The sequence below is a fragment of the Octopus sinensis genome, linkage group LG11 (assembly GCF_006345805.1).
Source record: "Octopus sinensis linkage group LG11, ASM634580v1, whole genome shotgun sequence".
Taxonomy (NCBI): Eukaryota; Metazoa; Mollusca; class Cephalopoda; order Octopoda; family Octopodidae; genus Octopus; species Octopus sinensis.
This window is the reverse complement of record NC_043007.1, coordinates 60285960-60303500: the sequence shown is the minus strand read 5'-3', so window position 1 is coordinate 60303500 and position 17541 is coordinate 60285960. Positions and strand designations below refer to the sequence as shown.

At 30.4% G+C, this 17541-nt stretch overlaps 1 protein-coding gene across 19 annotated transcripts in view; it reads right to left on the bottom strand.

Moving 5' to 3' along the window:
• Nucleotides 1-17541, bottom strand: part of LOC115216989 (plasma membrane calcium-transporting ATPase 2) — a 330524-nt gene that overhangs the window by 178426 nt on the left and 134557 nt on the right. The gene's annotated exons all lie outside the window — the stretch shown is intronic.

The following is a 17541-nucleotide window of genomic DNA, read 5'->3' as shown; positions in this document are numbered from 1 at the left end:
TAAACTTACATGTCTTAGTTTCTAGCTCTTTTGATAAAATGAAGCTTAGGGCTAGTAATTTGACGCTAAAATAATTATGATTACAAGACTCCACTTTCGTTTTACTATTTAGCAGCAGTGGAGCAACAAAAATCTATATAACGGATTGAAATATTAAACCAGTTTTATTTTCAAATGGATACAAATAATATAAGAACAGTTTTATGTTAATACTTCACTGAAAAGCTATGTAAAATAATGAGATGATTTATAAATGACATAAGTGATGAACTGTATTCAAATAATGATGCACATAATAATTATGGTCTGGAACATCAACATTAAAAAAAATACAGAAAGAATGAAAAAGCAGTCAAATATTTGCTTTGATTTCATGATTGTAATTAGATAAAAGTGATTTGTAATATTAAATAGAGGAATAATAAAGCAAGAACTATCAGCTTTACATTAAATCAGTGAATGATTTTGTATGTGCCAAGTCATATGACTTGATACAGTATATTACTGGGACTTATTTTATTGATCTTGAAGAGATGATTGACATAATTAACTCAAAATATTTGAACTACAATATGTAATATACTATGCTAGTTAACATTATAATGTGTTATTTGTACCAATTCAATTTACTGATATCATATACCATTATCTTTTACTATGTTTAAAGGCCATTCAATACAGGTAAATATTACTGCATTATTAGCAAATGTAGTTTATCAAAGTTGGATGGAAAGTGTTGAAATTGTGATGATATTTGGTCAACAACTGATGAGGGATAGAACTTAGCCATATTCACTACTATCTTATTGTATATATAATAAAATAGAAAATATAACTGTATTTCAAATGGCTAATATGACTCTACCATAATGCAGTTGTTAACCAGTACCAACCATTTAAAAGAGAACACATCTTAAAAATTACAGATATCATGGCTATATATCAACTATATATAAGTTATATTCCTCACATTGGTAGATGAGTCCATAGCTGAAGGAATGAATATTCGGTATATCACCAGTATTTATATTATAATATTGAACTTGAAGTGGACAAAAGATAAAGTTGATTATAATAGGGTTAACATCACATAAAAGGGTATAACTAGATAACAGTTTAGCAGTTAGCATGGATTTACAATTACTGCCACTGATTTTCTATATTGGAGTAAAGTCATAAACACGGAGGAGACCGTAGAGTGAATTAAATTGGCTACAGTTAAACTCCCCTTACTATTTTATCCCTAGAAAGATGAAAATCAAAGTTGACTGAATAATAACCCCACAGCTGATAGTTTGATTTCTGCTACAATATATACTCCTTTCAAGTGTATTTCTATGGTTAATATTTGTTAATGGCAGTATTTGTTGACATGCATATTGTTAAAAGCAAGAGGCCATCAAAGATATTTGTGTGGACTGATGGTATCAAAGAATGGACTGAAAACAAAGCCTGTCTGATTTCTATACATGCAGTACAACACAGAGTAAACTGGAGAGCCTAGGCAAGTTGACTCCTAGACACAGTAAGAACTGGCTGATGATATTGTTAATATTTATGGTTAATATGAGTTAATAAGTGCATCATCACAGAGATGATACACACATCATAGATCTTACAGAATGACCAACATACAATACAGATTGACAAGACATTAACTAAAAAGTTACTATATTTCTTTTGGAATACAGCCTTTGTATTTTGATTAATTTAAAAAATAATGAAGATTCAGAAAAATAACTTTAGCATTATTAATGTTTGAAACAAATTTACATGAAATTTTGAAGGGAAATTTTATTTTAGATGCTCTTAAAACAGGAAGTTTATCCCATAGAATCAAAGGTGGTTTCAGGCATGTTGGTATCAATAGGGTTATAGTAAATTTCTCCCTTAATAATACCAAAGATTTAATTGCTTTATCAATTTCAACTGGAAACTAACTAAATACAAAGAATGGGGAAATAAAAATATGTAGAATATAGAGACTAAACAGAGAAACAATCCCCACTATAACAGATGCCTTAAGAATAAGAGATGCAGTGAAATATATCTTAGACCCCAGGATTTACATAAACACAGAAAAACAGTAAAGTTATGCACTTATATTACACAGAGTATCAGCAATACAATAAAAAAAGAAAATGAAACACTCCATGTAGACAAGGCACATAGAACTATGTAGTTATGTAGTAAAAGCTTTCAATGATAAGATTACTGGAGTAATAACAATAATAATAATAATAATAATAATAATAATAATGATAGTAATAAAGATAATTTCTGGCTTTAGTACTTGAACTATAATATATAATGTACAGTACTAGTCACCATAAAAACCTATTCTCTGTGCCAATTCAGTTTATTGGTATTATTTTTTTACTATGCTCAAAGACCATTCAATAGAGGTGGAAAATGATATAGTTAATTATTTACTACTTGTATTATTTATTTTATGTACTTTATCAATTGCAGAAAGATTATTGGATTAGTTGGTTGGAAGACCACACATTTTGCAAAGAAGTGTAGTTGACTTTATCAAGTCCAGTATGTGACTGGTAATTATTTTACTGACTTATAACTCTTTAGCATTCAGACTACCCTGTCAAATGTAATGCTTACTTATTCTCAGGGTTTTGAATTAATCATGCATAATTTTGTAGCTTCAAGATTTCAACTGTGATTGTTTATTTTTTAAAAATGACTTCATAGAAAAGGTGTGAGAGGCTGAGCCTGACCTGTTTGAAAATAAAACAGGCAGACTATTTAGGCTGGATATGGCCAGTTTATATACTAAAGGGTTAAAATTATTTGAACTTGTAATGCAAAAAGATGTAAATAAATACAACAGTGTTTGTGCCACTACAGTGCCTAGAGTCACTAGGCACAGGGTCACATATCTAATTGAAAATGGTGTTGCTTATTGAAATGACCCTATTATTTAACTAATATTGATTTTGACTCCAAAAAGGTGAAATGTAAAGTTAACACCAAAAGGATCTAAATTTAGGACATAAGGAAAATTAAAGCAAATCTGGAATGACATTTAGTATGGGCCATTGTCATTACACATCCTTACTACAAATATTTACTATCTTTGGTAAGGTATATTTTTGCTAAGACATTAAACATTGTGGTCTCATTAGAGAATGAAATTACTCATTCATTTGTTTGTTATACTTCTGTTTTTCCATGCTTGCATGGGTTAGGCAAATACATATTCGCTTCAGATAGTGCTAATTGAAAATTCCTAAACAGGGACGTGTGATTGTAAAAATATAAAATTTATGTGCAAATATAGTAGAATGGTAACTGAGTACAACAAAATACAGATAGTCAGGCAAAAGACACGTTCTTCAATTCAAATATTTACATTTATCTATTTATAAAAAAAAAATATGGAGGAAAAAAATCACAATGTTACAATTTACTTCACACAATACCAATGATAAAAGTAAATATATGATTAAATAGTGATATATGTGTAACTTTTCATCAGAGACTGATGAACATTTTTTGAGATTGAAGTGGTTAGACATGATGTACCAATAACTAAATTCACAGAATGACAAAGAGAAACAAAATTGGGCATTCAAATACAAAACTATTTTAAAAAAGAAAAAGAAATAAAAACCTGCTATAAAATGATTAATGGCAGTTTCTGGTAAAGCATTAAGTTTTGCATGAATGTCTAAATGTTTTATAGAAAAAATGGTAGAGTATTATAATATCTATAAGTGATTTTGAGAAGAGTTGTTTAACTTGTGTAATTTTAATTTATGTAGAAGCAATACAATGACATTTAAAAAGCTGTTACTAGTGCTGCAATGACATCAGCTCAGAAATCAAATTATAGAAGATGAAATTCCATGACTGAATACAGAAAAAATTATTTTGAAGTTAAAATTTATTTTATAGTTGAATGAATAACTAGCATTAGAACAATAATTATCTTAATGCCAAAAAATATACTTAAAATTACAATATTTGAAAATATAATAATAATAGTACATGAAGTTCTGATAATTTACTATTGATTTCAAACTTTGGCACAAGGCCAGCAATTTTGGGGCAAGGGGACAATCAATTAGATTGATTCTAGTGCACAACTGGTACTTATTTTATTGACCCCAAAAAGATGACAAAGTCGACTACAGCAGAAATTGAAATCAGAATGTAAAGACAGTTGAACTGCCCAGCACAAAAAAAAAATCTATGTCCCATAGATAATATCATAATGGTATGGCTATAAAAACAACAACAACTAGTGACATCTACTGCATCAGCTATTCTGCTTCAAAGGGTTCTTTCTTATTTTAAGTGCATTGCCTTTGTTCCAATTTGACAGAAGAGAGCAGCAACCTGATGTCAGAGGTCTTCCACTCTTCTGCCTTGTGGTATGGTTGACACTAGAGAATGTGACACATGTACCATCCTAGTTGAGCAACTTGTCCCCCTTGCTCATGCTGACTGGGGAAAAGGCTATCTCATCAGGATAACTGCAGTCAATAACAAGCTTTAGTTATGACAGGGAAACCGACAACACCAAAGCTACCTTTAATAACATTATTCAATTTGGTGAGCAGTAGGGAAATAATCCACACTATGATGACAAGAAAGTAAGTGCACTCCAGACTTATTGACAGCAGCTTCACAACATTTATGTAACTCAAATACATGGAAGCTGATGAGCAGAGTAACTCTAATAAGTATTAGTTCATCATTGGGAAGGGTACCAGTTGATAAAAGGGTACTATATGAAGCCAGGTATTGTTGTTTGGCTTTTGGAGGCAAGTGAGATGGTGTTGGTTGAAGGAAGACAGGATCCTTGTGCAGGTGGAATTTTTGATACTGTCCCAGTTATGTTAATTAGATATTGCCTTCTGGGAGACAGCGAGGCCACTGTGAATCTAAACAGCTTCTGATGTCCTGAACTTGTGGCCTACATTAGGCATGGCTGTATTACAGAAAGTTTTGTTGATGAGTGTATGGCTGAAAGCAATATTGCAAACACAAGTTGGCAATGTCAGGATGTTGGATGGAAACTGTGGCTGCTGAACCTCATGAGAAATTTTGATTGCTGCCAGCCAATATTGCCAAATAATGACGTTGCACATGAACTCCACATAGATAAAATAACGTTATTCAATATCCATAACAACTTTTTAAGAACACTGTAACATAGACTTACTAATAAAATCCATATTAAATTTAGATTTAATAAACTGTTATAATTGATGAAGTCATTTAAATGTGTTAACCAATCAAAAGCAACTTGTTGTATATATATATATATATATATATATATATATATATATATATATATATTATATATATATATATATATATATATATATATATATATGAAATTGACAGAGTATTAAGGTAGTCTTTAAATATGAAACCTACTTAGTAACCACACTCTAACAGATGTCAAAAACATAGCAATCACATCTAAGTTTAACTACTTAATATCTACCATTAGATTCTGAAGACTGACCTAGAAATGAAAATAGTAGACAATTGAAGGCTGGTGTTTTCCTGCACCAATTGCCATCATCTTAAAATTAAACATGAAAGAAAAAAAAAAGGCCAAAGTAACTAGGCCTGTGTAATTTTGAGAGAATATGTAGAAATTCCTCCTACACTGTTTCAATTAGAAATGGCTGCAGAAGATGGGGTTTCAAAATATGAGCCAAGTAGTTTTGCTTTAAATTCCCTTCAGTATTCTCATGGTTAGATTCGCTTTGCATATTTAATGAGCACTGCATTGTTCAAATGTGCAAATACAAATATTGTGAGACATTGGTAGTTTAATATAATTACAACTATTCAGGTACTTGTTGATAGGACATAAAAATCAATGACATGAAATTTGTAAGGAGGATGTGCCAAATCTAAGAAACTTAAAAGATTTGCTATTGAAAATGAACGGGCACTAGAGTAAAGGGCTGCTTTATTACTAATTAGTAATTCTCAAGTTACTGTGAGAATGGGACTGCAATTTGATGCTGCATTATTTAAATCTATAAAATATTTATTAACAAAATATTAAATTATAACAGACAACAATTGCTAATTCTTTTCACACTAAATTATAAAACTTGACTGTATTCAGGACAGAGACAGCGGAGACAGATTAGCTAGTTCTAAGAATATAATTTATTACTTTGCAATAGTGTTTAAACATGGTTGGAGGACAACTTTATCTCATGTTTTAAGATTAAAGTTAAATGGTAGCAGCTTATAATTAAGGATTTTATTCTTTTAATCTGCTCACCCAGAAGTTAAGCATCAGTTTTGTTTTCTTGAGTATTTACTCTAAAAAATTCAAACTGGTTATTGAAATATTATGAACCAAACTAAAACATTTTTAAAAATCAAATTGCTCTTTAGAAAGCAATATAGTTATATACATATATAAAAAATCCAGCCTAGCTCTATCCAACAAAAATATGGTTGGTGAACTGTAGGTTGTATTAAGAACAAAATGAAATAGTAATGCATTAACACATAGTTACTTAGCAATACAATTTGTGTTAGGTATTGCTGGCTATAAATAGGCAGTAGTGAAAATTACATTCTCTACACATTTAGTAAGCATTTGAAAAATTTTCCTTTTGTTTTCATATTGGGTCAAATATTTCTTCTGATTGTGATGATGGAGCCCTGCTAGTTAACTCATTGTATACGAAAGCATGTACCTTGACTACAGTTCAATATATTTCTTAGTAACCAGTCCATTTTTGCAATAGCAGGCTTTGTTACATGTGCAGACATAATTTTAGATGTGAATTAATTAGCAGATATCACTATTTCAATATAGTTTCAATCCAAAGAAAGAACTATATTTAGTAGTCAATAAGAGAACAAGTAAGGACACAAAATTGGATAATTAATAAATGATTAAGTGCACAATAGGTGCAACAGAATCTTTAACAGATCTACAGAGACTCATAATTTCAGTTGTCATGTAACTTTGAGTTGGTCTAATAAGACAGTTGATACTTATTTTCAGCACTATATCATAATATTAAAAAAAAAAACCAATAACAAACTATAGTTAAAAGAAAGCATGGAGAAGACATACCAGATATCACTGCTAGGAATGTAGCAAAAATGCATTGAAAAACCGAGCTTCAGTGATATGCTAATTATAATAATGTTAGATTGAGTGAAGTAACTAAAAGCATGAACAGCCACAGACTGAAAAGTATTGATTGAAGAGATGGCTAGCTGAAAGTTGTAGATAGACTGTATTTACTTAGTGCTTAAAAGCAATGGTGGTTGTAGTGGTCAGGATTTGAATGAAGTAGGTCAAATATTTTATAAACCTTTCCCACCCACCAATTAGAGGTGTTTCTTTCTTGTACAAATATAGCATGTATCAGAATTGTAATGCTAATGACAATTGTTTCTTAAGCACAAGGCCAGCAGTTTTAAGGATCGGGTGTTGGTTGATTCCATTGATCCCAGTACTTAACTGGTACTTTAGTTTATTAACCCCAGAAGGGTGAACAGCAAAGCTGATCTCAGTGGGGATTGAGCAAACAACATAGGAGCTGGAACAAATACTGCAAGGCATTTTGTCACACCCCTAAACATAAGACTAAATGAAAAAGGCTTGAGTGATTAGAAATAAACAAGCTGATTACATTTAGTTGGTTGAAAGGCAGTTGAATAGCAAAAGCACTGGTCAGTATAGAGTGAGTTATTACATTATAGACAAGTTGTAGGGTTGGTTGAAAAAGTGCTTTGAGTTTATGGTTAATTGATGGAGAATGCCTAAAGAAAGAGCAGACTAAAAGTGAATTAGTTTGGATCTTAAAAGACTGGACTACAGTGAGAAGTAAATAATCAAGACATGCGAAAGAAGGTGGTGAGATAGGGATATCTATGTTAGTATGACAAGAAAACTGAAGATGGGAACCATTATCCAGTCTCAAATTTTATGACAGGATCTAAGGCAACACACCATTGAACTTTTAGTAAGTAAACAAGGCCAGGTATATAATGAGAATGGAAATTAAAAAAAATGGAATTTGAACGAAAATTTTTCAGTTTAGATGTAAAAAAAATGCAATAAGCTTTGGTAAAAATAACTGATAGTTATCATAAGATAAATGAATATGCTTGAGGATCTATTTGAGGTTTAATATCTATCAATACCTCTATCAATGTATGCAAATTTTTGTTAATACAGATTACACAGCACATGAAAGAGTTAACACATAGTATTTAACAAGAACAAATTTAAGCATAAAACTATTAAAAAATGAAACTAGTGCTAAATAATCACTTTCATCTATTGCTGAAGACTGAGTTTTGGGATTTGTTCGGACAAGATTTTTAATAATAATGCCCATGTGTTCCTTCCATGTGTCAAAGTAAAAATGAGTATTTCTTTTGCCTGTTAGTAGACACTATAAGTAATATGCTTCAAATGATTCAACTAACTCTAACATGCAACCAAATTGGATATTTCTCTCTCAGCCACTTAATGCCACAGAAAGCGGTCACGAGCACCAATCTTACAGATATGCCAAGTGTGGACAAAATTAACTAGCAGTGTAAAGCTCCTTGTCTAACAGTCTATTCTGTGAGTCTTACTCCCTTCTCTCTTTTTTTTTTTGTTTCTCATTAAAGTTCAAAGCTATATATATATATAAACAATATGTATGCACATATACACATTCATATAAACATGTACACACGTACTATAAGGGTAATACCTGACCAAGATTATAGTGATTAGTATTAGATGTAATTGATGTAAGATAAGCAATTCAGATCAGTGCTAATATAAAAAAAAAACAACTAGAAACAATATATTTAAAGTCAAGTAGTAATTTACTTAGTAAGTACATGTTACAGCTAACTTAAATCTGAGTTGGTGGACAAAAGCTATGCATGGCTGAATGGTTTGAAAAAACTAAGAGGTCAATTAAGACATTTCACTCTATTCCTTCTATTTTTGATATCAAAAATTCAAATCCTGATTTTTAGTCTCTATGTGGGAAGTCTGATTTCACCTGCAAGTATTTTATATGTCAAACATGGTTAAATTGTGACAGCTGAAGAAATAGATAAGAAACAAGCAGCAAGAGTTAAGAATGAATTTAGAAAGCAAGTCATAACTGAGGGGGGAAGAATCAATCTTTTGTAAACAGTGGAACATCACATGCAAAGAGTAGAGTCCTCATCACCATTTAACATCTACTTGTATAGGTCAAGTGAATACACTGGGGCAGAGTTTGTTATGGCTAGATGCCCTTCCTGACATCTACACTCATTTCCAAGCAAAGTAATAAACAGCCTGGACATGATTACATGGTGAACTGGAAACAATAAGGTTTTTGTTTATAAAGATAATGATGCATAATGGGAAAAATTGGTAAGTTAGTAGGTGGTAACCAGTGCTGGAGGTAGAAGGTATGAAAATGGTCAGTTAAGAGACTAAGGGATTTTCATTCAACAAACTTACAGATTTATCTAAAATGGATACAAGTGAATAATGAGGTAATGATAATGATGATGACAATCGTCATCATCATCAATGCTTATATGCCTGCTGAGTGTCTTTGAAATCATCAGCATTATTGTCTTGGTAGGCAGCCAGTCTCTGAAAGCAATTTCAGTGTAACACAACAAAACAGAACATGTCAGATTTGGCAGTAGAAACTCAGTTCTACTTAGAAATTAAAGTTTAATTTCCCATAGCTGTCAGATTCCTGCAAAGGCAGTTAAAATATGGTATATGCAATAATATACCAAATTGATAAATCTCAAAGTAGTTTTAGAGTTAAAAGGAGAGAATAATCATCTTGAAAATATTAAGACATTAAAATTGCATAATTACTCAAAAAATGAACTAATTGAAAAGAAAAAAAAAATTAATGATCTGAAATAACATTGTCATTTGAGCTGTAATATGTACAAAGCACAGTGGAAAAGTAGCTCAGATTTTAGAGAAATAATCAAAAACCCAAACTCAAAAACCTGTCTCAGAGTTGTATTGTTTTGGTTATTGTACATAAAACTTTCTACCAATAATTATACCAATTAAAAAGCACAGCGAGGTTTTTGAAGAATATAAGTGAGCTTAAAATAGTGTAGGGATTATAAAAGCTGCCATTTGGTAAAAATACATAAAAATGCCCTATGATGACCAAATAAGTTTAGCTTTGATATTTTTCATAGAAATTTGCACACACATCTGAACAACTGCTTATGGATCTTAAAAGGAAAGTAATCTTTGGAACCTTTAACCATACATATTTTGATGTAAGCCTCTTCTGTTTTTGGTTTTACTAAGACAGGATAGTTAAAGAAATTATACTTCAAGTATTGCTTTAAATTTATGATTGAATTGGTTAGTATGAGAATGAGGAAGGAATCTAGTTGTTGTTTATGGACTAAACAAAAAATAAAAAAAAATACACTGCAATTCTTTTTGGGTTTAAGAATTGATACCATGTGATATGCTGCAGAGATATGCTACAGTGTTTTTGGATGACACAAGATGGACTTTGGAAAAAAAAAAAGTCTTCTTGTAATACCGTGTTATAAAAAGCTTATTTATAAGTATTTACCCAAAACTGAAATAGATGTTCACATTATGAGTGACAGATCAATAACAGGATTATTAAAGAAATTAAAATTTCAACTGCATCAAGCTAAAGTTTTTTCATCACTAACCTAAAGCAATTGAGATAAAATTCTGCAATAAAGCTGAAGCACACGTTGAAACTGACAATGATGATGGTGGTGATGAGACAGACTAGTCAATTTTAAAGGTTTAGTGGTCGAAAGTAATGTGTTAGTCTACCATTAACAAAAATATATATACACATACATACACACATATATGTACTATTAACAATTACTTTATTGTGACCTTGCACAAGGTAATTGGGCTACATGCCTCAGTTTAGCAGATAAACAGTACTAATTCCATTTATATCATCAACTGGATGAGTGATTATACAGCAAATTTGGCCAGTCTATTCTTATCTATTTGGTAAATCCAAAACTGGCAGTGTGCAGATACAGTGCATTTGAGAAAAATGTAACAGTGTTTAAGTGAAAATACTCCTACACTCTTTTTTGTTATATTTCCCAACAGGTTCAGATATGAGAATGTTATATAGCCACCATCTAAAATACATACATTTCCTCTTCACACTGATAGGTTGGTTTTTGGAAATGATTCAAGCAAATTCTGGATATTCAAACCCACCCATCATGATAGTGTAGAAAAAAGTTATTTTCAAAATTAATTAGAACAAAGGCAGTGTGTTCCAATGGAAATATAACAAAAGGGTTGAGTGAGCTTGTTTAAACAGAGCAGGAAATATGTTTTTCAAATAACTGATGGTGACTGTGATCAAAATATTTTTTAGTCATTAAGAACTTAAGAAAAAAAATCAGACTGATGTTTAATTATTTTACTTATTAAAATTACTCCTTTTCTTTGTATATATAAGCTTATGTATCTTATTTCAATGACATAATGAAGAAGCCATCAAAAACAGCTCAAAACAGTTCAACCATACCTGCATTATCACTTGCAAAGAGTAACTTAAAGCTTTTGTCTGACTTCCAAGCTCATCTGACCTCTGCCTATGCCTGATTTGTGCTAATTAGTTAACCAATGCATATAACTTATCCATATTGTATAACTGATTACTCTTCCAAATTATTTGATATGAGAATGTAAAGGAAAAAAAAAAAAAAGAGTGATTATTTAAGATTATTACCCCTAAATTTGGAGATATTTATGGGATCACTCCATTCCCCTGCTTGCTTTATCATTTTACTGATGCTTTACTGTTTAAGGATACACCTGAACTTTGTTCCAGGATTCCATTCCCTTGCCATCAGCTATGCAGTAATTGAAAATTTCTTGAGAGAGAGAGATAGAGAGAAGGAGGTCGGTAAAGAGAAACGAGCAGTGAAACTCAGTCTTGCTGAGTCCAATTACTCCTTCACTAAATCCTATTCTCTTTAATTTTGCAAGTCTTGTCATTTAAATGTCCAGGCTTAACTATTATAATACTCCACTGCTACTCTATTTTAGTTATTCTAACCTAAATATAAAGACAACATACTTTTGCTTAATACGTGACTGAAGATGTAAATATTTTTTAAACCACAATAAAATACATAATCTCCAGTGGCCTTTGAATTAGCAGTGCATGAAAGGCTACAAAAGAAAAAAAAATTGTAGTGCATAATGAGTTAGACTATAATGAATATTAAACATAGCCAGTGTACTAAATGATTTGTTGTACCTGAAGAAAACTAATTAACACAGCGTAGATTAAGCAGTTACACAACCTGCAAGAAATAGCTGCCAAACCATCCTCAAATTATACCTACAGTCTTTTTTAGAAAAGACACACTAAAGAATTGCAGTTCTAGTTATATCATGTCTGAATAAAAGCAGAGATGGTTTATGGCTGGAGTGCTTTTGACCTTAAGTCTACCTGATCAAGACAGACTTAGGATTAAACAAAGGCTGTGTTAAGATCTCATCTTCACTGAAAATTTCCCACCAAATTTCATTGCCCCATGACAGTTTTTATTCATCCAACTATGAGAAACAGGTGATCTTCATATAAAATACTCCAAGGTACTTGTTTTTAAATTCTAATATTAAAGACACAAGTATAATGAAAATAGGAAAAATAAAGTGGTGGTGGAGCACTTGTTACTAAATTCTATTACTGAAGACTCAAATATAATGAAGAGAGGAATAAAAAACAGACCACTGTGATTTATCATGATTTAAGTCATTGGCCTTGATTGCACTCATAAAGGTTTTCATCCAAACGCTTTACCATTAATCATTATAATAATACACACACATAAAATAACTATCTTTTAGAGTTAAGTCACTGTTGTCTATTATTATTATTCAGTTTGATTCCATATCTGTTGTATGTGGTTTGTTTATTGATGAAATTATTATTTATGGATTGGCACTCTTCCAATTGCTTACCAGTTAGCCCTGACATGTGAGTAGAACTCATAGTCAAGCAAGCAGATGTGTACAACTGGAATCAGGCTTGACCTTATTACTATGTAGTCCAAGATCATATACCACACAATGAAATGAATATCAAATTTTCACAGATTTTATAGAAATTAAAAGCTAATTACAATTATCAGGAAACTTGTACTTGAAGTCATGTGTATTTACAATGTATTTAATTTTTTTCAAATTCTTTACAACAGAAAGGAACAACAAAGCAACAAAGAATATTTAAAACTACTGCATTCTAGCTTTTACTGGTATCAGTTATTGAACTGAGGCTATGCTGGAGGCACTGCCAATGTAACCATAATTGAAAGAGTTAAACATAGCTGAATAAGTGAAATCTAAACCACTGAGAGAAATTTTCCTTTTACAGCAAGTATGAAGAAAATGATAGATGGTAAACTGCTAAGGATTCTAATACTGTTGCTGGAAACAAAGAACAAAAAAACAAAAGCTGTTTGGTTTCACTAATGGCAGGTCAGCTGTACTTTACGCTAACTAAATACTACTTATAAGAATTGTCCAAATCAGTATGTTGCACTCAATTGATCCAATGAAGGCAACTAAAACTAGTGTATAAATTATCAGTGTGTGTGTCATTAACTGAAGCAGTAATTGCTATGTTAGTAATATATATACATATGTGTGTGAATATATATGTATATATATATATATATATATGCAAACATAATTACAATATATATTCACATACACTTATGCTAACAAACATAAATATAAAGTATATTTTTACACACACACACAGATATGTGTGTGTACATATATGTATACAGGTACATATACATATCATCTATATATAATTAGTAATTTTAGTTTGCTCCTATACATAGGTTTAAATTTTCCATTATACACACATACACTGCAAGAATAAATTTTCATCTTTATCCAAGAAGCTAAATTAATTTAACCCAACATTAGTTTCTGCTTTAATTTTAGGCAATGTGATATCTTTCACTGGATATTATGTCTGGTTGCTAATTATACTGCTACATTTAATCTGCTAAGACTGCATAATGATCCAGTGTGCCAGAGATAAGAGCACAACAATCATTAAAGGCTAGAGTTAAAGGGAAGTAACTAAATATAGTGTTCTAGGTGAAAAATCTCATGTGCTGTCATCAAGTCTCAAGGTTACTGGATCTAAGTGCAAACTCAATATGAATAAGGTTTCTGAATAAACTTCTCAGAGTGAATTTTTTAAAAACAATGTCTCACAATTATTATAATAAGAAAGCATTTAAAGAATTACAATTGTAACATGAAAATTAGGAATCTTCCAATACTAACTTTTTTTTGCTTTTAGTTCCAATTTAATACCATGTAAATTAGCTAAGATTCATATATATATATATATATATATATATATGATTCTGAAAACCTATGAAGATAATTTAAAAGAGCAAACAGAGTTAATGATTCATATACTAAGTTACACTCTAAAGATTAAACTGTGATGGTTAAGCTAATAGATTTTACCACACAGTGGAATTATAATAAAATTAGATACTGATTATGAACAACAAAAGGACACAGTCCAATAAAGTAAGCTCTATTCACTACCAACTATATGATACAGAAGATGTCTTAGCCAGAACTACACTTTTCTTTAAATAAATTATATCCGCAAAGTATTAATTAAAAACATTATAAACTTATCTTTGTCAGATAATCTGAAATATTTCCAGGGATAAGTAAAGCTGAGTAGTACCTAGTGATTAAAATATCTTAAGAAAAAATTGTTTTGCATTTTAAAAGTGTAATGTAGTTTAATCTTTTCTTTCCTGACAATATTTTTAATAAGTACTCTGCATGTGTCGTGCATTTCAATATTTAGGGGAATTTAATAAATGATGATGATAATAGTTTAGGTATAGTAGGCTGGTGTTGACCAACTGAAATCTCACAGACACTATTCATGTCTTATAAGATTTTGATTGAGATTTTAATTCAAATATGAAAATTTTAGTGTGGGTAGTTGATATTTAAAAAGGGTTAAGGTGAATTAAAAATACTGCAAAGTACCAGCAGCCAATATTTTAAATATATGAAATATGTTCTTCATTTAATGTTCTCAGATATGATTATTTTAACATAATTAACAAAGAAAGATTGAAGTAGATAAGAAAATTAGGATCTTATTTCTTTAATATGTAATTTAATACACTGGAACAATCTTAAGAGCAACATTAATGACAACAGCGGGGGGGGGGGGGGAAAGAAAAAATTAATCCTTTTCCAATCACATCATACAGTGTAGAAATATGTAAGACATTTTGGAAAGCAGCTGAAAGTAGAGTAATAAATACAGTTTTCTAGATGCTAATATCTACTAAAATTTAAAGAAGTTTTCTTTCATTTCTTATTATTTGTCAAACAAAACAAGAAAATATTGATTACTTACAAAATAATACTGATTACTTACAGAAGAAAATATTAGGAATCATATTGAAATTTTGTGTAGATGAAGTAGTAACAGACAATAATAGCATTACAATATCTAAAAGTGGACATAATAACGATATAATAGATTTTAAATACACATTAGTATGAAACTGTGTTGAATAATAATGTCTGTATAAGATAATGGAAAAAAATTTTTTAGAAATTAGTTCTAAATTTAGAACATTTGAACAGAAATGGAGAAATGTTATTAGAATTTAGATGTTTCCATCAAAAATGAAATCATGAAACTGGTTATTTGTTAATTATTAGATTAATTAAAGAATGGTAAATTTCTTTCACAGCATCCCCATTAAGTATCTCTAACGCCCACACACACATACACACAGCTCTTGTAGCAGGGGACGAAGGCTATGTTAGAAGTTATCAAATATTCTATACATGGCAGAAAATATAAGTAAACAGCAAGGAAATGTCAATTCACTCCAGAAATCTGACTCAATGGACTATAAAACACACATGCATATTCTGTAAATGTTATTAGAATATCCAAAGCTAAATTTACTATTCAGAAGTTAATTCCCAAATGATAATGAATTCCAGTTTTTGAAAGACTGCAAAACACCACTAAATTTAACTGCAAAAAAATGGTAATTTTTTTGTAATTATATTTTAGTATAAAGAAAAACACAAGTACATATATACAGCCACTACTCCACCCTCAACACACCCACACATAAAAATACCCCCAAAACCATTATGGATGATAAATCAATAAAACTATATGGCATACCTAAAAATCATAGATTTGAATAGAAATTACATTACAGCTAGCTGTAATAACTGAAACACACCAGGTAATAACAGAAAATTTTTTTAGACATCCAACTGTACTAAACATCTGAGTGAACAAATAGATCAAATATGGACCAAACCCCAGGTAAAAATAATTACAGGTTGAGGAATTCATGCAAAAATCTTGTTCTAATTATTCATAAAAAAAAAAAATTAAATCAAGAAGAGTAACTCTGAAGTAAGTTACATAGAATGAATGAACACACACATATACTTATTATATACACCACCACACCTGATAATAGAAATGAGTAATACAATTCCTATGAGAGTCTACCAATGTAGATACTCCGGCAATTTGACATTAATGCCAGAATTCAAGAGGATGCTTCATGCCATAAACAAAATAAAAGACAACACCAAATTTACAGATAGTTTTCCTAATGTTGGCAGATCTAATTGAGTAATAATAAAAATAGGATGTCATTAAAATTTTTTGTTTTTGTTTTTTTTTTTCATATCACAATCATGGTCTAGAAATAAATATATCTGAATTATTACAGTGAGAACCTTTGTAAATCTTCCATTTAGGAAGGATAATACAGTAAATCTAATCTATGAAAGCCATTGATTGTAGTGGCGGTGAAACACAGTGACCTTGATCTGTTCATAGTTAATCTTATTCTTTCATGAACTCATAATTACTGAAATTTGTATTAATGTTAAATGAATGTAACATACTTAGGAAGAAAGGGTATCTATGTAGGCAGTTATTTTTTTTTCATCAGAGATAATATTTCAGATGGAAAATAAAAATTTCACCAAAATATGACATCAACAAACAAGAAAAAAAATATCAAGTAGTGGTTTCACTTCTTGGATCTTAAATAACAAAATGATCAATTTTACAGCAAATAAGTTTAAAAGCCAGTATTTTAAACCCTGTTTTCAAAAATCAGAGCTACTTAAATTGTCATGGATTGACAAATCTGGAATTATACGTGAAGCTGGATTTTCTATGTAGAAACATAAGAGAATGAGTGAGAGCAGAGACATTAAATAGTACAGTAGTCTAAGGAGAATAAAAAAGTATGTTTATATACAGAGAGAGAGAGAGAGAGAGAATGTGTATGTGTGTGTGTATGTATATATATATATATATATATATATATATATATATTATATATATATATACACACACACACACGAAAGTGGGGGTGGTTGTAAAGGGTATTTTGTATTATTATTAATTCACCTTCCATTAAGTTGTCATCAATTTTTCTATCTTT